We start from the raw sequence: 24,976 nt of genomic DNA on the forward strand, positions 1-24,976 counted from the left end.
CTTACCATCTCCAACAAAAAACACTGTTCACAAACTGCTCCAAACAGCTCTATTGTAGTCCAGCCTTTACTTCTGTAACGAACGTGCGTCACTTTGTAACACACGTTATAATGCTCGCCTAGCTGCTAGCATGGCACGCCCCCATACTCTGCTCAGTAGTCCTTACCTAGCTACTGCGAATGTGTGACTCCCAACAAAGATGGTACAGAAGTGAGATGCCTCACTCTGTAGCTAAAACAGAGAGCTCAACACACAGGGTGAAAAGAGGAGCTGCAGCAATGTGCAGTACAACAAAAATATGGTGTTTTTTGAAAATTAAACCATGTAAAATACCAGTTACTTACCAACACTGTCCGTGACTGTGTTTGGGTCCCACCTGAGTCCATAACATTATGTTTTTTAGACTGTAGCCTGTATTTGTCAACATTTAGGCAAATGTGCATCCTTGAAAATTGTACTAGCGGCTCTTGTTTGCACTCTACAAACATCAATCATCTTGATTACTTTAGAACCGGAAATCTACCTCTGATTATTATGAGCCAAAAGTTATAAAAAAAAAGTTATAAAGAGCCTTTTTTCTATGATTCCTGAAGGTGTATGGATGCTGGGGAGGTATTTACATCTTACCTGCACACACACACACACACACACACACACACACACCCTGTGCATACTCTCATCAGAGGCTATCACTCTAATCTCTGTCCAATCGAATCAAGGACACTGAGACACACACACACACACGCCTGAAAACCAAAGTGCATTCACACATGCATACTAATGCATGCTATATAAAGTAAGTGTGATGTTTTTTTTTTCTCAAGTTATACACATACAGATGTGTTGGATGTGATACGTCTGTTTGAACAAAACGCTTAGGTGATACCTGTAAATTGGATTGTGGTCACAGAGGGATTAAACACAACCCTTCTGGCCTCTTAGCTTTTTGATAACTCCATTTGCACACATGTGAGTCAGTTGTGAGTTATCAAGTGGCTAATCTCACTTTGCCAGACCTATCTTCAAGTGTTACACTCAGCTGCAACTAAAATCTTTTAGTATCAAGTAGCTCCTGAGGCTTGAGAGGAAGCTGTAAAAGGTTTGCTGTGTGCCTTTCATAGAAAATGAAGGCTACAATTAACTTGAATTCATGCTGGTTACAATTGATTCAAATGGTGACAAGCATTCACAAAGATAATCAAGGCATTCATAAAAACTCATTAAAGCACTCTTGCCGCATAAAACGGGTGAAAGTCTTGTGTTTTCCTTTAACTTCTTCTGGGATATGAACTCCACTCCCCAGCTTGAAAGCCACCCTGTTTTAAGACCCATCCATCTACCTGGATTCGTGGTCTTATACAGCGGCAGTCAATGGAGTGCATACAGTAATAAGTACGTGGAATACATACGAATTACTGTGGATTATTTTTTCGTAGATATATCTACATATGGGACATGAAAATATAATCACCTGTCATGTTTAACGGTTCTGATGGACAGAGGAAAAGTTGCTGGAGGGAGTCTTTAAAGGTCCCATGGCATGAAAATTTCACTTTATGAGGTTTTTTAACATTAATATGAGTTCCCCCAGCCTGCCTATGGTCCCCCAGTGGCTAGAAATGGTGATAGGTGTAAACCGAGCCCTGGGTATCCTGCTCTGCCTTTGAGAAAATGAAAGCTCAGATGGGCCGATCTGGAATCTTCCCTTTATGAGGTCATAAGGAGGAAGGTTACCTCCCCTTTCTCTGCATTGCCTGCCCAGAAAATTTGGCCCACCGATGAGAGAGAGGCATCATGGCTTTCAAACGAGCAAAGTGACAGTTGGTCAAGGCCACACCCCCACTCTCCACCTTGCCCCCCCCTCTCTCCTCCTCAATAGTTATACTGTAGACACAGAAATGGCACATACTAAGGAAAGCTCATTGTGGGACTGGCTCTAGTGGCTGTAATTCTGCACCAAGGCTGAATTTCGGGAAAGAGACTTCAGATACAGTATTAGGGGACCACTAAGGTCTATATAAAGAGACTTCAGATACAGTATTAGGGGACCACTAAGGCCTATATAAAAGCATCCAAAGAGCACCATGTCATGGGACCTTTAAAGTTTTTGGTAATTGATAGTGTTGGTTCCCACGTGGAGACTCAGCTTGAGCAGTTTTTCTGTCTCTTTCTTTCAGCAGGCACTGGGTCATCTGTTGACCTTCTTTAAGCTGGAATGGATGGGGACTTCCCATTATATTATATTATATTATATTACATATAAAGGTTTGGGCAGGGTGCGGTCATGGAAGGCTTGTATCATGTGGACGCGCTGAAAGTGTTGTTGTCATTACTTAGAATTCCTCATGGGGGCGGCAGAAACTATGCACTATACTGCCCTACTAAGGCAAAAGACCTTAAAGGCATACTATGTAAGTTTTCCCTCTTTGGTCCCCCTCAAGGGGGTAAGCTTCTCCTCATAACGCGTAGCTCCTATGGTGGCATTTTGATGCTAACAAGCACTCACCCCCCGTTAGCATCCCATTGACTGCCATTCATTTTGACGTCACTTTGACAGCGAATAACTTTACATCTGAAGCGTTTAAATACTTTATTTGTCCATTGTTTATTTCTAAAGAAACACTACAATGTATAAAAGGCTCCATTACCTTGTATCTCACGTTATGGCTCCGTAGCAGATGTTTTTATAAAAATAGGCTAACGTTTGTGTCATAACCACACGACTTACTGCCACATAGAGAAATTACCGTATAGTACAGGAGACGCTCGCAGGCAGTTTTGACTTACATTAGCTGTTTAAGTTTAATTACTAATGTTAACTAGCATTTTAGCCTGTGCCCATGTTATCTCCTTACATATACCTATGCTCTCCGTCTCTGTAAGATTGGGAATGATTGAGATTTCTCTTGGCACAGCTACCAGAAGACTTCCAACTTTCAGACAGGTTGCTCACGTCACATTTACGTCGTCTCTCTCAGTTGGAGGCTGCGCAGTAACGCTCGGCGCTCACCGGAAAAGTGCTTCTAATATCCTTCACTGGTCTCCGTCCAGATCGACGCTGTCGGTTTGTCCACTTATACAGTATATACTGTCTATGGTCCCCCTACAGGTTGTCTTATTGGAACTACTAGCTTTAATCAGTGCAGACAGTCTCAGCAGCATTATCAGCCACCACTTTCTGTTCCTTTGTCAACTTTTGGTTTACTTTATTTGCAGTTAACTTTGTTTTGCAAGTTACACTTGTTTGTTTAACTCCTATGTTGCTTCCCCTGAGCCAGGGATGCAACAGTAAGGTGTGTGAAGAATAGAGCTGTCAACCAAATAAAACTACTATACTAACATTAACACTAAAAGATGAAACAGTACATTACATGCAAAAGTGGCACAAATCCACACTTGTCTATAGCTCTCAACACTCTTGCCTTTTTCTTTCACACACTCTCACACACACACACACACACACACACACACACACACACACACACACACACACTGCCCACGGTCATGTTGAATGGGATCAGCTGTTCTGACATCTGTGTTGTTGCTTTCTCTCAGCCTAACCATCTGATGTGTGTGTGTGTGTGTGTGTGTGTGTGTGTGTGTAAGAGAGTAAGAGTAAGGTACAGAAAAAGAAGTGGTGAGAGAATGAATATTAGAAATCATATTTCAGTTTCACTTGATGGAAACAGATGAGAGAAGTGATGAAAAGAAAATAATATACGAGCTAAGAGCAGGTGTGTTTGCAGATGGTCATAGCGAGGATCAGGTGGCTGTTATTTTGCACACCTGTGTGCGTGCATGCTGTAAATTATATTATAAATACATAAAATATTATAAATTACATATATATACATATATATACATATACATATATATATACATACATATATATATATACACATATATATATATACATATATACACACACATATATATACATATATACATATATACATATATATACATATATATACATATATACATATATATATATATACATATACATACATATATATATACACACATATACATATATACATATACACATACACACACATGCACTCACTTTTAACTGCCTCACACATTTCACTATGTGTGACAATCACATGTTCTGTTGTATTTTGTCTTGACTTTTGTTGTTAATGTTTGTCTTGCCTCTCCAACTATGAGGGTGTTGCATGCTTGCTACTGTTTTTATGTTTTTCTTTTTATGTATCTGCCTAGGGGCAATAGATGAAAATTAGCTATGGTGCTATCTCTAGCATATTTACATTGTGTACTTGTACTGATGTCCATTAATATGCACTGTCCCTATCGAAATAAACAATTAAATAAATAGAAGAAATTAAACACCTGGTTTTACAGGCTGAGTAGTACCCCTTGTTACGAATAAACTGACTGCCACTCAATTAAAAAAAAAGGTTTTTCAATATGGGTAAGTTGAACTCTAAGTGAAGGGTAAATTGAAATCTCAGAGGATGCTGTCACATGGTCTTATTGATGTTAAGGTGTACAAACGGAAAAATAAGGCTGCTTTGTAAAAGCAGGGCCTTTTTTGTTGTTGTCAAGATTAAGGTGTTAGTCTTATTTTCCCTTGTAAACCAATGGTTTTCTTGCATGAGCATCTGAAAAAAGCTTCAGATTGTTAGTGCGGTCACTGCCCAGGGAGACTTTAAATGCTGTTAAAGCCTCCAAGAGGGCCTTGGTTCTGTGGTGTAATACCATTTTAAAAGCTCTCTGTATTCAGCTGGGCATATCAAGGACAGACACAGTAAAAACATTTCCTTAAACCCCTGCCAATATGTGCACGCACGCACACACACACACACACACACACACACACAAATGCAAACACCGGCACAGACATACACACAGAGATACACAAAAACACATGCAGATGCACAGATACAAATGCATATAGATGCATAGACAGACAACACATAATACAAACCGAGCACATCACACGTGCGCACACAGAAGAACCCATGATAACACACAGATGCAATCACATGCAAACACTCATCCGATCAGCAGTATTGAAATGGTAATAGATAAGCAGTAGTTTGTGTTCCCATGCTGGCACTGTAATGTCGCCTCCCGTCTCTTCTTTGTCTGTCTCTTCTACCCTTTGTCTCTACCGCTCTTTACTCCACCCTTTCTGTCTCTCTCTCTCTTTTTTCTTTCTCTTTATTTGCCATCCCTCTGTCTACCTTCCACCCATCCCTACCTCTCCCTCCCACTGTCCTCTCCCCCCCCCCCCCACTATGAAGCTGCTACAGAGTGATACTGCCCCCTATTTGCCAAATGGGAAACGTTTTTCTCTTCTCTCCCCCTCTCTTCCAATTTGTCTAACTCTTTCATCATCGCTACACTACACATGCCAGCACACCCTCATCTCTCCCTCTTATTCTCTTCCCTCCCATCTTCATCTCTCCGTTCTCACTCTCATTCCTTCATCCCTCATTGTGCCTTTACTACCAGCAATATTGCTCTATCTTCTTCACATTTGGTTTGCTTCTCATCTATCTATCTATCTATCTATCTATCTATCTATCTATCTATCTAGTTCACTTTCTCAATGTCTTATGCTAAGCAGCTCGGGATAATGTACTGTGCAATAAACTTGCGCTCCACTTTAATTACTTTCTAGCTGTAATTTAAAAGGATCATCAAATTACAAAAAAAACATCTTATTAGTCTTTGTGGTATTTAGCTATGCAGCCTACATAGTTTTGGTTCAATCTCTACAGCCACCCCAACCCATTAGACTACTTTATGTACTTAGTGATGAAGCATCGATAAAATCATCTCTAATCTTAATGTTACTTCTGCCATTTAAAAAGCGCAGGCGTGTGCACACACACACACACACACACACACACACACACACACACACACACACAGGAGTGGTGAAGACCTAGTCTTGCATTGCAAGACCTATATCCAAGCGCTACATAGCTAATTTATCCTAAGAAAGGGGAAAAAATGCTTAAGCTTGTTTGTATTTTTAAACCAATCACAAACGTCGGCGCTAAGCATTGGGTGCAGCAACTCTGCCATGACAAAATAGATAGCGGAGGTAACAGAAGGGGAGCGACATTAGGCTTTATCCCAACAATGTACATCTGTTGAGCCAGACTAGTAAAGAACGAACCATAGCTAAAAGAACAGTGAATATTGGACCTAGTGGAAAAAACATGACTCCAAATGAATACTATTCATTCTCAATACGACAACTTTATACTGTAGGTCAATGTTGTGTTTACAGGTTGTTATGCTGCCCCAGAGTGGCCAATTTTTTTTTAATAAGTGCTTTAAGCATATATTTATTCATTTAATGTTTATTCTTAATCCACTTGAGAGCCCAATTGGATTTTTATGCCATACTGTGCTCATTTACAGGGAGCTAGCTTGCAAAGAGAAACCAATGGATCCTTTTAATATATATTTAATTAATGTCTATCTCCTCCTTAATTCTCTGGTGGAGCCCCAAGATGGAGAAGATTATCATCTAACAGCAGCACCTTCACAATAAACTGTTTTCTAGATAGAAACAAAACAAGAACCAGGTGGAAAAAGATTTTTTCCCCAGGATGACAGGAGAATTATCAGGTTCATGTGACTTGCGGGGCAGCTCACAGAAGGAGATGAAGAGTTTCTGGAAGAAATGAGTTTTTCACACAGACAGTTAAGTTCTGCGTGAGGTGGGAATGTCATTTCACCACCAAGGTGCCTGGAGGGAGAGGAGTCGAGCTGAGAGTGGACTTATGGCCTGGTGTCTGCTGGGAGGGAAGAGCTAAGCACGTCATGAAGGTATACAGGGGATGCAGCTCACTTAGCAACTTGTACAGCAGAACCAGGGTTTCTGAATTTGATGTGAGCTGCATCTAGGAGGTAAAGGAGGGGTGGAGGTGACATGGGAGAATGCAGATGCTTTATAACTGAAGCACAAGTTATATTGAAACAGGAAATAGGCAGACAGGGGTCTGGCAAGAGGAAGAAGCTGTGGCTGTGATGCAAGCATTGCATGGCAAGTGGCTTCCAAGAATCACAAGTGAGATTCTTGCCAGTCGGGGCAGGTGTGCCTATGGTGCTGTCAGTCCTGATAGAGAGGTCTCGCAGAAGACATTTGTCAGGGAGGAGCAATATCTAATTTTTGTCAAGGTTGAGTTAGAGGTGGTGGGCAATCATCTAGCTGAATGTATGTGGATGGAAAGCAAAGTGATAAAGGAGCGAAAAGCAATGTTGAGTGTCCTCTACCACGGATTAAAAAGGTTTAGAGTTGTTGGAGTCAAGGTGTAAAAGCATGGGCCTTTGTATGAGCCCTGAGGGACACCAGGGAAGTCAATTTAAAAGATGTTCTCTCCAAGATCCCCAGGGTAGCATGTTTTACAGACAGTGCCGAAGGTGAATTAAAAAAAAACAGACCAACATGCTCTTACAAATAACTGGTTATATTGTCATTCATGCTGCTACTTTCAGGTAAAGATGAATACTTTACTTCTAATATTTCAGCACTTATCCTTACACTAATGCTCATGGTGGGTGGCTGGATTATTTTTGCAGCTGGATTATAGTTGCAGCACCCAAAAAAGCAAATCCATTAACAGAAAATCACTTTTTTCATTATCTAAACAGTCTTTTAGATATGAGATGAGAAATGTAAGGTTGTTTTATCATCTCATGTAGTTAACGCTGCTCTGTGGTATACTGGCAATACTCCAGAAAATGAATCCTACCGATTGTGGCAATTGCCTGAATTTTACTCTAGCACGACCATGAGGTAGAGATCTGTGGTTTTAATTGAAATGTCTCCACAACTTTTGAATGGATTGTCATGACATTTTGTAGAGCCATTCATGTCCACACAGAGTGAACAGCAAACAATGTTGTGACCCCTTCATTTAAAAAACAGAGCAAACAAAACCAGGGAGAAAGAACTGAGGGAAAGAGAAGAAGTATATGTATGTGTGCATATGTACAGTATGTGCATCTATTAAGGCTGTTTGCGCCTGTGCCAACATTCGTTAATGAACAGCCAGTTATTAAAAGCCAATATAGGCCTGTATGAGTGGTGATACTCATAATCTCCATAATAAGCTCTCATAATACTATAATCAGAGTTTAACAAACACACATAGCTAAAGAGAAAAGTGGATATTCATGCATGCACGCACACACACACACACACACACACACACACACACACACTCCAGTGTAATGTCATGATGATCCATCTGCCTCTCTTCATCCCTGGTTCCCCTCTTTCATCACACCTAGCATGCCTCCATTCATCACACATCCTTCTGCTCCACTACGTCTCTTCAGCTCACTCTCTCTCTATAGTTCAGTCTGTTTTTTCCAATTTGTCTCTCGCTGTCCTCTTTCCCTCCCTCCATCTGTCACCCCCCCGTCTCTCCTAATTCTTCTCCTCTTTTCTCTGGGTTATCCCCCCCTCCACTCCACTTGCTCCTCTCTTAAACAGCTCTACGTTAGCAGCTCCTTCAGGCTGAGCGGGGCAGGTTGCACTGCACGTTTTACACAATTTAACCCAGAAAGCTGTTGAGGATAATCTGCCGCCACTACACACAACCACCCTAGTCAGCTCTGCAGCAAGAGGAGCATCCATCATATTATAGGTGCCCAATTCTCTCGCCTTACTCAGATTAAACAATATGATAAGGTAAGCTTTTTTTGCTCGAAGTGTCACTCATTTTTCTCTCACACATTCACTTGACTTGATATTGCACTAATATGTTTAAAGTGTGCATAATCAGTACCAATTAGCCTAACATGATTATAGGTCATACCAGTAGGCTAATAGTCTGTTAGCAGCCCGTGCATTAAGGGAGGAGTAAAACATTTGGGGAACTTTCACACCAACCCAAAACAAACTGGCCAATCTGACGAAATGCTTCAGGGTTTGGTTAAAACTAGTCTCGCTTTGCCAGACAATCCCCAGCACTGCGGAGCGGAGGAGGGTCTGGCTAGTCCACAGCAATCCGGGATGGGAGAAAAATGTTATTGCCATTTCATTAAACCAGTCACAATCGTCATGGGCAGGCGCTAAGCTCCGCATGGAGCCGCTGTAAAGTAGTCGTGCGAGAGAAAACTCAGATTGGACAGATAGTCTAGCTAGCTGTCTCATTTTACCCTGCAGAAATCTGAGGAGCAGTTAACCATAGTCCTCATAAATCCACCGGAGTTTAAATACCAACACAAAGAAAGAGGAAGAAAACTGACATCTGCGAAAAAAACATGCATCCAGCGGAATTTCCTGCGGCACCAGAGCAATCCCGGAAGTGGAACGTCAAGGATATAGACTAGGTTAAAACTGACCAACATGCTCAGGTGTAAAAGCAACTTAATTGTTTCCTGGCTCCAGCATTTACAGTACTCACATGAGATTATCAATCAATCATTATCAAATTTCTTGAAGCATGAAAAAGAGTAAAGGTATTTCACAAAATGTATTTCTTCAAGGGTTATGGTATGCACATGTGAAATTTAAATGCAAACACAATCTTAAGATCAATTCAATAGAATCACAGACTACAACTCAAACTTTTAATGTTTTCTTGCACAGAAGTTTTCCTGAGCAGCTGCAGAAAATGCTAGGTCAGGTTTGACACAGCCTGTGAAAAAAAATACAGGTGAGTAATTAGCTGAGTAAAGGAAAAAGGGGCAAAACTCAATGCCACGTTAGGTGTGTGTGTTTGTGTGTGTGTGCAATTATACAGCTTTAAGCAAACTGAGTTCTAATTATAATCACCCCTGTGGTGAAACATTCACACTTGTTATCACCTTGCTATCGCTATTTTCTCATCATTCTGTGCCTCTTTCTCACACACAGATTTTTGTCAGTGCCACAGGATATAAAGTGTTAATGTATTCTTATCAAATCAATTTGCTGATATACTCTGATAAGTTAGGCTATATATGAGGGGAAAGAAAGGTAAAGACAAGAAAAAAAACTAAAAAGGGCGTAAAACAGGCAGAGACAGAGAGAGACAGAGACAGACAGAGAGAGAGAGAGAGAGAGAGAGAGAGAGAGAGAGAGAGAGAGAGTCAGAGAGAGACAGAGAGAGACAGAGAGAGAGTCAGAGAGAGACAGAGAGAGAGAGAGAGACAGAGAGAGAGTCAGAGAGAGATAGAGAGAGAGAGAGAGAGAGACAGAGAGAAAGTCAGAGAGAGATAGACAGAGAGAGAGTCAGAGAGAGACAGAGAGAGACAGAGCGAGAGAGAGTGAGAGAGAGTGAGAGTCAGAGAGAGAGAGAGAGAGAGAGAGAGAGAGAGAGAGAGAGAGGAGAGAGAGAGAGAGTCAGAGAGAGAGAGAGAGAGAGAGAGAGAGATGACGAGAGACAGAGAGAGACAGAGAGAGAGAGAGACAGAGAGAGTCAGAGAGACGAGAGAGAGAGAGAGAGAGAGAGAGAGAGAGTCAGAGAGACAGAGAGAGTCAGAGAGAGAGAGAGAGAGAGAGAGAGAGAGAGAGAGAGTCAGAGAGAGACAGAGAGAGAGTCAGAGAGAGAGAGAGAGACAGAGAGAGAGTCAGAGAGAGATAGACAGAGAGAGAGTCAGAGAGAGACAGAGAGAGACAGAGAGAGAGAGAGAGAGAGAGCGAGAGAGAGAGAGAGTCAGAGAGTGAGTCAGAGAGAGACAGAGACAGAGAGAGACAGAGAGAGAGAGAGCGAGAGAGAGAGCGAGCAAAATACAGGTTGAAAAGCAGCGAAAGTCTGGTTTGTCCTTTTCATTATACTGAATTGAACCTGAAAAACTAATGTTCTGCTTCTTCTTTTTGAAAATTGCCTGAATCTCCTTTTACCCAGGTAACACTTTCTGCAAAAGCTTGAAATTTTGAACAATTGCTTTTGTTCTGTGAAAGGACCCTAAAGAAGCACTCACTGTACCTCAGAAATGGCTGAGAGCAGAGCAAATAGTACAACCATATACAGTTCAAAAAGTGTGGGAACTACTGTATATTCAGATGTGATCCCATATAAAAATTTAGAAATGTAACATTTGTGTTGGTGCTATAGTCTTTGCATTAAAGCATTTCCTGTTTGATTGGAAGCTGCCTGATGCCACATTTCAACCTGTAATATCAAGCAGCCAGATCCTTATCCAAAACATGCAATTTAGAATTAATAGGATGAGAGATTGGCATCTGTGTGAACCGTCTGAAATAGAACATTATTACGAGTATCTGTGAGACAATCAGTAAAAGAGAGAGAAAGATAGAAAGAAATGCAGGCACAGGTTATATTTGAGGGAGAGGAAGACATACAGAAAGAGAAAGAGAGAGAGCGATCAGCCTATCAGATCTGCTTTAGCTCTCAGTTTCAAAGACCACCAAACTGAGCTGTGTTTGCGCAGCTTAATACAGTGGTGTGCATAAGTTTACACACCCATGCTAAAGTTGACTAAAAAGAGGAATAAAAAAAATCATCTTTTGGAAATTGATCTTAATGCCTTAATTAAAAAAATGAGGATAAAATCCAATCTTTAAGGACACCAATTTTCTTTGTGAATGAATAATGTATCGTAAATAAATAAATGTTCTTCCTTAAAATACAGGGGGCATAAGTAAGTAAGTACACCCCTATGTTAAATTTCCATAGAGGCAGGCAGATGTTTATTTTTAAAGGCCAGTTATTTCATGGATCCAGGATACTATGCATCCTGATGAAGTTCCCTTGGCCTTTGGAATTAAAATAGCCCCACATCATCACATACCCTTCACCATACCTAGAGATTGGCATGGGGTACTTGCCATAAAATCATCTCTCAATGCAAATCAAACCAGCTATTAGGCTAACTGAAATAAAACCATGCCAATCTCATCAAGTGAGAAGTTTAACTTGGAAATTATTCCTTAAATTTTATTTTAAAATGGAGCTGTTATGTTGTGTCTTTGGCGGCGCTAAGCGCTGGACGCAGGTATGGTGCTTCTGCAAAAGAACTTGTTTTGGTGGTAGTATTATTATGAGAGATACTTGACCTTATAAGTCATAAAATGCTTTATAATGTGTTATGATTATTGTTATAAGTGCTTATAACTATACTTATAGATCGCTAGAAGGCGATTATAAACTCATAAATTTGTTTATAATGCATTATAGACACACTATAGAGTATTATAATACTTGACCTTATCAGTCATTATAGAAATGCTTTTTAATATGTTATGATTATAGTTATAAAGCATTATGATTATTCACAAGTGCTTATAACTATACTCATAGAGCATTATAAGCAGATTAAAACCCATAACTAGGGCTGAGCGATATGGAGAAAATCAAATATCACGATATTTTTTACTGAATACATATTGTAATATTGTAGGGTTGACTATTGGTGCTTTCACAAAATATTTACAATGAGATTTGTGATAAATAACCATTACTAATGTGGATATATTGAGTAAGTGGGTAAAGGCAAATAATACAACAGAACATTCTGGTAAATTCTGAAAAGTACATCACTTTACTATAATGCAGCCTTTAAAACCAGGAAAAGTCAACACTTTTCATATCACAATATTACGATATTCCAAATTTAAGAGGATATGTAGCCTCATATATCGATATAATATCGATAAATTTCCCAGGCCTAATTATAACTGTGTTTATAATGCATTATAGAGACAGGCTTCATAGTTTTACCGAAAACGCCACATACAATATTAACTGTTCACACAATATAGTAACGTGAGCTTTATAAATTAGCTGGATACATGGTTGAACGTTATTTGCTCTTACCAGTGTGTCGGCTTGTGTATTTTGTCTGTAGCAAATCCCCGCCAATAGGTCCAAAAACATCCTATGTAGAGAGTAAATGCCGTAAATATTCTTTGTAAATATTTACAATCATTCCCCGAAAGAACCAAGCAGGCCTGCCTTGTTGCACGATTTCAATTTTTTTAACTTGTCATTTTAAGCATGTAGCATCTCAGAGGTTCTGGTTATTGTTTCCCAAAGCAAACATAGTTTAGAACAGCAATGCAAAGAAAGCAGAAGGTGAGGGACACCTGGCAGCACCGGAACTATCCGGTAAATGAACTGTCGCCGATCCAGACGTTTGTATCTCAACTACCAGCTTATCAGCGTCCGGTGAGGAGCTCCTGGCAGATACGGTTGTGGTTTAGGTGTGTTTTACAGCCACTACTGTTCGTTCAAAACAGCAGCGGACGTGATTAACAGATTCATCGGTTCATCCAATCACTTACCAGGTATTTTGTGCCTGCCCTTTTCTATACGGTATTTCTACCGTCTCTTCCAGTGCTTTGTAGACACCTTCAAGCTGCTGTGCAATCCAAAAAACACATGTGGCTCTTGGCATCCAGCAAAACATTAACTTCATTTATTTAAGACTAATTATTTTTCTCTCTCAGGTATGCATATTTAGTCAGTAGTGATTCTAATAATTTCAAGGGTTCAACTTGATTTCCTAGAGATATTATTTTGTCATCATCCCCTTGCCTGCTGCCATACAATATAGTTGAATTGCAGTGGATATCGTCAGTTAGGGGCTTCTCTTAATCCTAACTGATTGTCTCAGGTGAGCGTACACACTTGGTACCAGTGTTTCAAGCCGTACCTTTTCCTCCTAGCAGTGCATGTATCTTTCTGTTTCTGTCTATCCCTATTTGATCTCCTTCATCCCTATCTTCTCTCAGTACTTCTGCTTTCCCTTCATCCCATCTCATAACTACTCTCATTACAGTTAAATCACACTGAATTTCTTCATCTCTGCCTCTCCTTCATACAGTCTGAATCAGCCGCCCTCGCTCCCATTCAGTCCCCACCCCCTTGAGAGCTTTTCTTTAGTCCCTTACTGCTGCTTTATCTCCCTTCTTCCTTCTGCAAAAGTAATATATTTGGCTCTAAATTGGGTGTTTGGGTGTGTGTGTGTGTGTGTGTGTGTGTGTGTGTGTGTGTGTGTGTGTGTGTGTGGTCAGTGACAAGTTCATGAGCAGGGTACTAGCCTGAAGCTACCCTCACACAGCCGCTCGCCTGTCGTTATCGCCACCACACACACACCACACATTTCTCGTTCTTTCGCTGTCCCTTTTACTCACTCATCCACGTACGCACGCACGCACTAAAGCTAACTAAGACTCAAGAGGGTTTTTACAAGGCAAAGGTAACAAAGATCCTCTTTAATCAAAAAGAGTGACATCCGGCAGAATTTCCGGCGGCAACGTAGCAATACTGGAATTAAGAGACGAAATGTATGTGTGGTCAGACAGTGGGGCAAATTGGGCAATTGGTTGATTGGCGGTTGGAGAAGGAAGGAGTCCAGATGCTTTGGTTTGGAGTCAAAACCAATGAACCCAATTAGAATATCATGGTTTAAGGAACAGACAGACAGAACAGACAGACAGACGGACAGACGGACAGACGGACAGACAGACAGATGGACAGACGGACAGTCCCAACAGGGGCGATGGGGTTCTTCCTCCCAAACCTTAGTTATATTATTTGTATATCAAAAGTTGGAGCAGAGGAATTATTCTGCTGTAGTTTAGGGTGATGTTTCTCACATTTTGGGAAATATACTTATTGGCTAAGAGTTAGGTGACAAGAGTAATGTCACTCTCAAGTATGTGTGTTAATATGAATCCAAAGCCAGCAGGTGGTTAGCTCAGTTTGGGTCGCCAGGCAACCAGCAGAGTCACTGCGCCAATGGCGCCTATAAATGCACAGGCCTCTAGGGGCCTCACGAGACATGAGCTTAAAAAAATGTTTAAAAGAATACTGGAAACATTAAAATATTTCCATGCAGAATACATGCGTGTAATACTGTATATGTAATTGTGGTTACCAAGAATTAGTTCCCGCATGTGACTGCCCATAAAACCATATCTTGTCATTTTTACATTTCTATTTAGGCATGGCTTAAATAAATAATGTATAGCCTGTTAACTAGTACAATTCAGAAGTACTGATGGTGGAAATATATATATTTTTTTTTTTTGACAGAGCCAGGCTAGGCGCTCGCTGGCTCCAGCTCACAGACATGAAAATTCGATGGATTTTGTCATTTAAAGCTATAGTGCGTAGTTTCTGTCTCCCCCATGAGGAATTCTAGATAATTACAACAATTCTGTCAGTGCATCCACATGATACAAGCCTTCCGTGATCGTGCTTCACCCCCACCCCTCCACGCTGGTGATCCATTTGTCCATGCAACGCTTCTGTCGCGCCACGCTCCACTTTATTCCTATGCAACTTTAACGCGCCCGCAAAGCATCCCGGGAAGGCGGTGCTGCATTTGGAAAAATGCTGTGCGTCAAGAAGCTGGCCGATGCCCATCTTTATGCAAATGAATCTGTTGAACGCAATGCGACTATCCAGTAGAAGTAGACGAAAATCTTTCAAACTAACCTTTGTCGATCTGAAATGAAGACCGATTCAGCAACTGTATGGCCTATTTCTCGCTTAAAATGTTTTCAGAAACACGTTTCGGTAAACCGTTTTCGTAAAATATGAGATCTTATTCTGTCCAAGCCGCCATGACAGTCAGTTAAAAATTTCAACCTACTTTTTAAAAAGATCTGGCTTTCAGTAGGACGTTTTTAATGTCTCTAGTGCTGGTTCCGTTGCTTTCTTTCTTATGAAATAATGTACTGTTCTAACTGATCAAAATTACACTATAATCAAGCTTAAAATTACTGGCTTTACTTTTGCACTGTAACAGAGCCCGCACAAGAGCACACACTTTTGCACCCAAATAGATGGAGTAGAGCAGCTAAGCTTGTAATTGCACAGAACAGGTGGTGCAGTGCAATTTTGACATTCAATTTTAGCTACATTTCATGTTGTGTCACCAGCTCTTTTTGCAAATCCAAGTGCAGAGAATGATTTAATTGGCTGAGATGAACAGACTCACACTGTCCAACATAAACTCATTGAGCTTGGCTCTTTTCTGTTGAACAAACGACTACACGATTAATTGCAAATTAAAAGAAGATTTGTCATGGCATTAGGCTGGGTCTGTGAGTTAGATTTATGGAAATATAAGTTCCATCTGTAGTCCCGGGATATGCTGCATTTGCTAAGCACTGCACAGTTTTAAACAAATGTATAAATAAATAAATGAAATTATGTGACATGACAGAAGGCGTCATCAGGACCACCATGATGATCATGAGCTGCGAGAAGGAAAATCAAAATAATATCTTCTGCCATATGCATGGGATTAATGTGGGGAGCTGTCAGCTTATGCAATCATTTAAAAAGATGAAACAGAATATTGCTTTTTTGCAGTGGCAGCATTGTTGTGCAAATGTAAACGCATGTGAATAACTCATGAAACTGCAATTTCCTTAGTAAACAAACATATCAGCAGAAATAATGGGAACAAATTGTTGCTGCCTAACTGAACAAATATCATAAATTAGGACTGTGCCAGACATCCTCCAGTACATCAGTTTTGTATTAAGAGAATCCAGTTTTGATTCAGTGTTCACACAAAGTCCATGTACGCACAGGCACTTGCACAAACCCAATAGCAACACTTGAACTCAGACAGAAACTGTCTTTGTTTGTGTCCACTCCACTCTCTTTCATCTCCCTCTCCTGAAGTGAATCACAATGCAAACATACACAAAGACGCAGTCCTCAAATACGCCCCCCCAACAGCATTCTCCCTTCTCTCACTGCCCTATCATCCTGCTCATGCTCATAAACCCCTCACAATTGCGTCTGCATGATTATATAAAGAGAAATTGGTTTTCCTTGATATACGGTTGATGATTAAAATCAAATATTACAGTCATGTTTTGTTTTTTTGTCGTCTTGCCCCTGCTGTTTTTCCTTCTGTTTGAGGCACAATTATCAACCACAATATTATCATAGACTGACAACATTATCAAATAATTCATCAATAAAACAATGTTCTTGCGGATACAAAAAAAAAAAAAAAAAGACTGAGAAGACAGCCTGGACTCTCCTCCATGTGCAATGTGTGATTTTAAATGTGATGAGAACAGTTTGTGTGGTTGGTCATTATTAAAGGCCAGCTGTTATGATCGCCAGATTTCATCATTAATTGTCCAGACTCACTGAACCTGCACTTGCATTTGCACCCACAAAAACAGGCAACAATTAATCTGTGTGTAATGATGACGGATGCTCTGCTGATTGACAGGTGTGCTTTTTTTTACATGTTGCTCTTTGTTCAGTAAAGAAAGGATGATGTTTGATGATGTACTCAATTCATGCTATTTCTTTAATAATAATTTAGTCGTTGTTCACGCTATGTCTTGTTATATTTCAGCACACTTTCCTTTTCCACCAAGAACAAACAAACAAAACTTTCCATAAAAAGTATGAGAATATAAAGCGATATCCTCACTGAAAATCAAATATTCTTATATATTTGAAGATTCCTAAGTAATACATTCACAATTTATCACAGGCTAACTCAGAATAGAGCACACATTGCATTTCATCAAGGTTGTTGCAGAAACAAATAGTTATACAGTGAAGAATAATAAAACAGAAGTGAACAGGAAGCACATGGATGGAAATTAAACAACATATCTTATGCAGAATACATGCGTGTAATATATGTAATTGTGGTTATGTCTGTTTATTTCTCTGTGTCGCAGCTGTTTTTCTTCTCTCTTTTCACCTGTTTTAAGTTACAGAAAAGATAACAGCAGCCTGAATGAGCCATTAGTCCCACACATCCATAATTCATTTCTACAGCTGCTGTTCCACACCCTGCTGTGTGTGTGCATGCATGGACACACACACTTAGGCCAAATGTAAAAGACAGGAAGAAAGGAGGCATAAAAACAAAGGGGCAAAGGAAAAGAAGCAATGATGTGAGAGAAATATGATAAAAAGGAATTTCACTGTAGGATGAAGTAAAACTTAATTAAAAGCTAAATTAAAGTTATCAATTAGGCTTCAACTAGTATCAAACCCTCTGCTACAGTATATTTGTAATAGTTAAATATCAATTATTGTCAAGTCTTTGTCCGGCGAGTTCAGCGTCGGTCCTTACTGACAGAAGTTCCCAAGTCTCGTCTTCTCTCCTGTTAGACATTTTTGTTGATGTCTTTCTAGTCTATATCATAGACAGTATATAAACTGGACCAACAGATCCCGTTGCTCTGGACGGAGACCAGTGAAGGATATTAGAAGCACTTTTCCGGTGAGCGCTGAGCATTACTGCGCAGCCTCCAACTGAGAGAGACGACGTAAATGTGACGTGAGCAACCTGTCTGAAAGTTGGAAGTCTTCTGGTAGCTGTGTCAAGAGAAATCTCAATCATTCCCAATTTTGCAGAGACGGAGAGCGTAGGTATATGTAAGGAGATAACATAGGCACAGGCTAATTATTGTTAACTAAAATGATAGTTAACATTAATAATTAAACTTAAACAGCTAATGTAAGTCGAAACTGCCTGCGAGCTTCTCCTGTACTATACGGTAATTCCTCTACTATGGGACAGTAAGTCGCGTGGTTATGCCACAATCGTTAGCCTATTTTTACAAAAACGTCTGCTACAGAGCCATAACGTGAGGTACAAGGTAATGGAGCCTTTTATACATTGTCGTGTTTCTTTAGAAATAAACAATGGACAAATAAAGTCTTTAAACGCTTCAGATGTAAAGTTATTCACTGTCAAAATGAATGGCAGTCAATGGAATGCTAACGGCGAGTGAGTGTTTGGTAGCATCGAAATGGTGCCATAGGAGGTTCGAGTTCTGAAGAGAGGCTTACCCCCTTGGTCTATATCCACGAAGTTCCACCCCCGGGATTGTTCAGTTGCAGTGGTGGAATGAACTTAAGTACATTTTTCACATAGCTGTACTTTACTTAAGTAGAATCAATAGTGCATACTTTTGACTTTTACTTTGTTACATTTTGCAGCAATTATCTATACTTTCTACTCCACTACATTTCTACAACGTTCCGTTACATTTTCGTTACATTTTCTGATCAGTTTTTCCTCCTGCCAAAACGTCTTCCTGACCGTCACATGTTTGCAGTCTGCAGGGAAGCCTTCAGCAGCGGCCGTCCAGCTCCCAGTGCCGCTCGCGATATTACGAATCCCACTATGGCCACGCCAAGACCCGCCCTTCAATAGCATTTATTGGCCAGGCGCGTATCGCTCCCGGTACTACCGCTGCTCCTGTTACTGCTGCTGCTCCCGATACTCTGCTTGGTCATATGTGAAGCATCCGTTCACATAGTGTTAATATACAACCTGTATATTTATCTTAAAAACACTCCTGGTCCTCCTCAGCTGTGAAGCCACGTACTTGTTGTCCAAGCCCGGGTGTTCTCGCTAAATAAATGTGTGCAGCATTCACTGTCCCGTGGGAAATAATGCAAAGTCGAGCTTCATGCAGATCACCCTGATAGATAACCAGAATTGTAAGTCAGAATGTAAACTGGGCCACAGATGGTAAGCACAATTACATTAACCTAAAACTAACTTAAAAAATGCCACAGCCCATACTGTTTTTTTTAAATTATTAGAATATAGACATTAAGAGAATAAATAGTTATACAAGTACTTTTACTTTTAATACTTAAAGTACATTTAAAATCAGGTACTTTTTACTTTTACATTAAGTAGGGTTGTCATTGTTGTACTTCTACTTTTACTAAAGTAAATATATCTCTTGTTCTTTGTACTTTTACTTAAGTACTGAGATTCAGTACTTCCTCCACCACTGTTAAGTTGCCACCGGAAATTCCGCCAGATGTCTTTCATTTCGGGCGGATGTCTGTTACCTTCCGCTTTCTTTGTGTTGGCATTTTAAACCCCAGTCGATTTATGAGACTATGGTTAAATGCTCCTCAGATTTCTGCAGGGTAAATCCAGACAGCTAGCTAGACTATCTGTCCAATCGTTTTTATTTATTTAAACTTTATTTATACAGGTAATCTCATTGAGACACATGGTCTCATTCTCAAGAGAGACCATGAGAATCTGAGTTTTCTATTGCATGACTAAAACAACTTTTGAACGTACACGTTCCACCAAAACAACTTTTATCCAGAGGCTATTTTACAGAGGTGCCCAAGTTGATTGTGATTGGTTTAAATGCTGTGTGGACTAGCCAGACCCTCCTCCGCAGCGCTGTGGAGGAGGGTCTGGCAATGCGAGACTAACGTCTTTGTGACATCTTGGTCTTTACCCTCACGCCCACTCGCTCCCTGTGAATTCTCTTAACGACCGCCTGGGCTCAACATTACAAAATTACTTGGGCACGGAACTGAACGTTTAGGGAGCAGCAGCCCCGACCCACGTCACAATCTAATATTAATTTTCATATTTGAATGTCTTGCTTTTTTTTACAATTCGAATATATATATATATACTCTAATTTAGAGTATTTGTTGAAAAAAACTGACATGGACAGTAAACCCTACTGTGCATGTCAGTTTTTGTTACACTTAATCAACTTCATCCATTTTAGTTTCAGTCCTCTTTAGTTGAAAAACCCGTCCCGACTTGGCCAAAGAACACCAAGAACATTTCAGTATAGTGGACATATTCATCTAGTTTTAGTCAAGACCAAATATGAGCATTTAAGTCCAACTTCAGCAAACTCCCTCCAGGTTTGAATCCACCTGGTTGGTACTGAAAATTGGCCAAAAAATGGGCCTCTGTTTTAAAGATTGCTATTTATTTAAAAATGACAAAATGACAAAAAAGACTTTTAATAATATACATCCAGATACACAATACTACTACTACAACTAAATTTAAAAAATATATTACCTCTGCTGGATATCATCTCTTTTTGGCCGGATGTCCTTTAACTTCCGCATTCTTTGTGTTTTAATTTTAAACTCCTAAACTGCTCCTCAGATCTCTGCAGGGTAAATCCAGACAGCTAGCTAGACTAGCTGTAGAATCTGAGTTTTCTGTTGCACGACTAAAACAACCTTTGAACGTACACGATCCACCAAAGCAAGTTCCTTCCTGAGGCTATTTTGCAGCGGCACCGTGGCTCCGTCCGACACTTAGCACCGCCCAAGACAATTGTGATTGGTTTAAAGAAATACCAATAAACCAGAGCATGTTTTTCTCCCATCCTGGAATTCTGTTTGGACTAGCCAGACCCTCCTCCGCAGCGCTGTGGAGGTTAGGGTTTAATCCCAGGAGACGGGATTCCCGGGAAATCTGATCAAGACTCTTTCCCGATTCCCGGGAAAGGTTATGACGGGAAACGGGAAATACAATAAAATAAAAAACGCAAGGAGTGCGCGTCTATTGTTGTCATACAGTAACGTTGATGCAGGCGAAGGTGCCGTACCTTAACTATGGTAATACAGGCTCACTAAATTTATTACGCAGCAGTAGGCTACACCCGTGGAGGTGGAGAGAGCGTTTTCTATCTGCGGCCAATTTGTCACGAAAATCCAAAACCGCCTGAGCGCAGTCTATCGATGCTCTCTACTTCTTGAAAGTACACTTCCAGAAGAAAAAGAAAGAAGGGCAGGGTGAGAATGCATTGTAAACTAAAAGAAATATGTAGCCTAAGTTGTCACGAGTTCAATGCAATGCTGATATTGCGGCAGAGTTGTTGTTTTATAAGCTTATAATAGGCCTATTTTTCCTTATGTAAAATCTTAATCTTAAAAGGAATTAGTAACTTTATATGTCAAATAAATGTAGTGGAGTAAAAAGTACAATTCCCACTAAATTGGAGGGAAGGGGAAGTATCATAACATGGAAATAATCAAGTAAAGTATAAGTACCTCAACATTGTACTTTAGTGCAGTACTTGGGTAAATTCCACTTCCACATTTTAATTTCCACTACTGTCGGTGATTTAATATGGGGATTTAGTCCCATCGCCTGATACCTCTACGTTAGTCAGAGAGGCTTATGTCCAATGGTTTCCTGGTTTAAATCCAACAAACAGCTGGCAAACCTGGGTTTGCCTCCCTTGTGGTTCTATAGCCCACGGCACTGAACACCAGCTGCTGAACTTGAGTTGCACACTGGCCAAAAAGTAGAAAACTGGTTGCTTTGGAAACCTCATACAGTAGATGTGAATGTGTCTGAATATAAAGCAGGACATTGGGGAACATTCACTCTACTTTCCCTCAGGTAAAACTAAACTATGTACAATTTCTATTTAAAGCTCACAATCTAAATTTAAAAAGTCTGTAAGGACAGGCTACAGGATGTGAAAAAAAAAACTCTCTGGAGGATATTTGATGACATATTTCTATTAAAACCAAAACTTGCCTGACAGGACACCTATCAAAGTGGCAAAGTGAATGATGTTAAATTATTCTGCTCCCAAAAGAGGAAGAAACACGGGTCTTGAAACCAAGCTCAATAGCTGTCTGTTTGGCCACCAACTGACAACCATTAAAATATCATCAGTTTGTATGAGAGAGAGAGAGGAGACAACAAATCTGATTTTAAACTTCCACTAAGAGGAGAAAGAGAGAGAGGGAGAGAGAAAAGATAGGAGGGGGTGTGTGGGGGCGGGGGGTGCTATAGGATGAGGGCAATAGAGGGTTTCTATGGAAAAGCTGATTTGAGTAGTGAATGTTTAGGTTGAGAGATATTATTTGGTAGAAGTTTGCTATTGATTTCTATTATTGCTACAGTTTGCTGTATTTAAAGCTTTTGTGCGTAACTTTTTTATATGAATGAACGTCCGTTACATTCAAGCCATTGCCAAATGAGTTGCTACAAAGCTAATTAAGACTATCAGCTCCACACAACTCTCTCTGTATTTCTCAGTATGGCTACGTTCAGAAGATTGTGTCGTCCGGCGACTTTCGCGCGCAGAAACTCGAGTGAAGATAATTACCTCTTCTAAGAGGTGGGGGCTGTGCGCGATAATGGAAGGCTTGTATCATGTGGACGAATCGACGGTTTTGCTGTCATTACTTAGAATTCCTCATGGGGGCGACATAAACTACGCACTATAGCTTTAAATGAGCAGGTTAGTTCTAATACAAGAGAGAGAAGTTATGAACAAAAAAGTAGCCTATTTTGTAGGGTACTTACTATTACTGCAGCCTCACAGAATGTTTTATGTCAAACTGCATCAAAGACATGGAATATGTTGGTAACGCAGGTCTGTCATTTTATAATAATTTCCAAGAAGTTTCAAGGGCAAAGCTATGTAATTTGGTACTATAAAAAGAGAAAATAGGGCAGTGTTTAATTAGTACACCTCCATTTAAATTATTTCCATTTAATTGCTAACATAAGCTAAAAAGTGATTTTAGTCGGTGCACAGCTGAACGTGCACGGAAATAAATATATGGAGGTGCTAACAATACAACAGTATCTCCTGTGTCCTTTTTGTATTTGTTCTGGAGCTTTTGGTCATATAACATGATCTTCATCAGCAGATTAATGGAGACATTCTTTAAAAAGGAAAATGCTATTTTCCCTGTAATTATTACCAAATTAGATAGTTCCTTTCAGGAAAATTCCTACAAAATCATTAGGAAAATGTTAGGGAAAATACAGATTCTAAAACAAAGCTCTACCAGGATGCTAGATCTTTCCATGTTCAATAACTTGAATTTGTGTGGGAGTCAGCATCACTGTTTCTTCTAAAGGCTGGTGTCTATCAGTACTCAGGCTGCCAATTTCCTCATTCCATGCTAAACAAACAGCTGTTGCTGCTGTAACAATATAGCCTGTGCAACACAGAAATGATCTGAGGTATCAGACGGATGGACTGGCTAATGAAAAATGTATGATACAGCAGGCTGGTAGCCACTAAACTCTATATAGTGTGCCCATGCAATACAGGCATAAATGATATACAATGTATGATGTGTATTTAGATGAAGGAATGTCTTTAAAACTCCATCATGAAGTGATGAGTACTAGAAACAGCTTCTGTAGACTGAATTCTCCAACACTTCAAGAAGGCTGCTTTTTACAGAAGCAAGGAGGTGCATATCCTTTCATTTTGCCCATGTATCGGATCACTGGTTTATACAGACTCCTACAAAACGTGATGTTGCAGCTTACAGCATCATGTTACAACTGCCATACTACCAACTAATCCTCATACCTATAAATGACAAAATAGGGTGTTTGTCCATGTCTTCATAAAAAAAAAAAAATTACCCCTGTGACTATAAAATAAAATGAATCATATGAGCATTTTCTGATTTGCCACCACTAAGGAATGTGTTTGGTTAAAATTAAGCAAATATACTTGTTTAAGGTTAGGAAAAATGTAAGACATGGTTGATGGAGACTTATGTTGACTTTTGGCAGAATAATGGTCTGACGCTTTTTACACCCAGCCTTCCAGCCCTCCCTAAGAGGTTTTGCAGATCATCATTATACTATTTCCACCTTTTGCTTCTGAGAGAGAAAAGTCATCATTTACATAGTCGATATCCACAATGTTCCACTTCCGGGATTGCTCCGCTGCTGTTGGAAAATTCCACCCGATTTCAGTCTTTTCAGCCGGATGTCCAGTACCTTTCGCTTTATTTGTGTTGGAATTCTAAACTCCGGTGGATTTATGAGGACTTTAGTTAACTGCTCTTCAGATCTCAGCAAGGTAAATCCAGACAGCTAGCTAGACTATCTGTCCAATTTGAGTTTTCTGTTGCACGACTAAAACATCTTTTGAACGTACACCAAAACAAGTTCCTTCCCGAGGCGATTTTTCAGCGACACCGGGCCTGCTGCCTGTGCTTAGCGCCACCCATGACGATTGTGGTTGGTTTAAAGAAATGCCAATAACCCAGAGCACGTTTTTCTACCATCCAGGAATGCTGTGTGGACTAGCCAAACCCTCCTTTGCAGCGCTGTGGAGGAAGATCTGGCAAATCGAGACTATCATTCACATAAACACAATTGGTACTGTAGCTTTTCACAAAAACATAGGTTGTTTCAACAGAACAAATGAGCAATGCTATCATTTTACAATTGAAGACAGTCTCCTTTACTGCACATTTTGCTATGCAAGAGTGCAAGAAGCCCTCCTACGCACGTTCCC

General features: G+C 40.1%; 1 long non-coding RNA gene across 1 annotated transcript; it reads left to right on the plus strand.

Moving 5' to 3' along the window:
• Nucleotides 1-19,711: 19,711 nt before the first annotated feature.
• Nucleotides 19,712-24,591, plus strand: LOC116065796. Its single transcript, XR_004108816.2, has 2 exons — nucleotides 19,712-19,838; nucleotides 24,536-24,591. It is a non-coding gene; the product is annotated as an uncharacterized LOC116065796 (long non-coding RNA).
• Nucleotides 24,592-24,976: the final 385 nt, after the last annotated feature.

Source organism: Sander lucioperca, chromosome 18 (assembly GCF_008315115.2).
Source record: "Sander lucioperca isolate FBNREF2018 chromosome 18, SLUC_FBN_1.2, whole genome shotgun sequence".
Lineage (NCBI taxonomy): Eukaryota > Metazoa > Chordata > Actinopteri > Perciformes > Percidae > Sander > Sander lucioperca.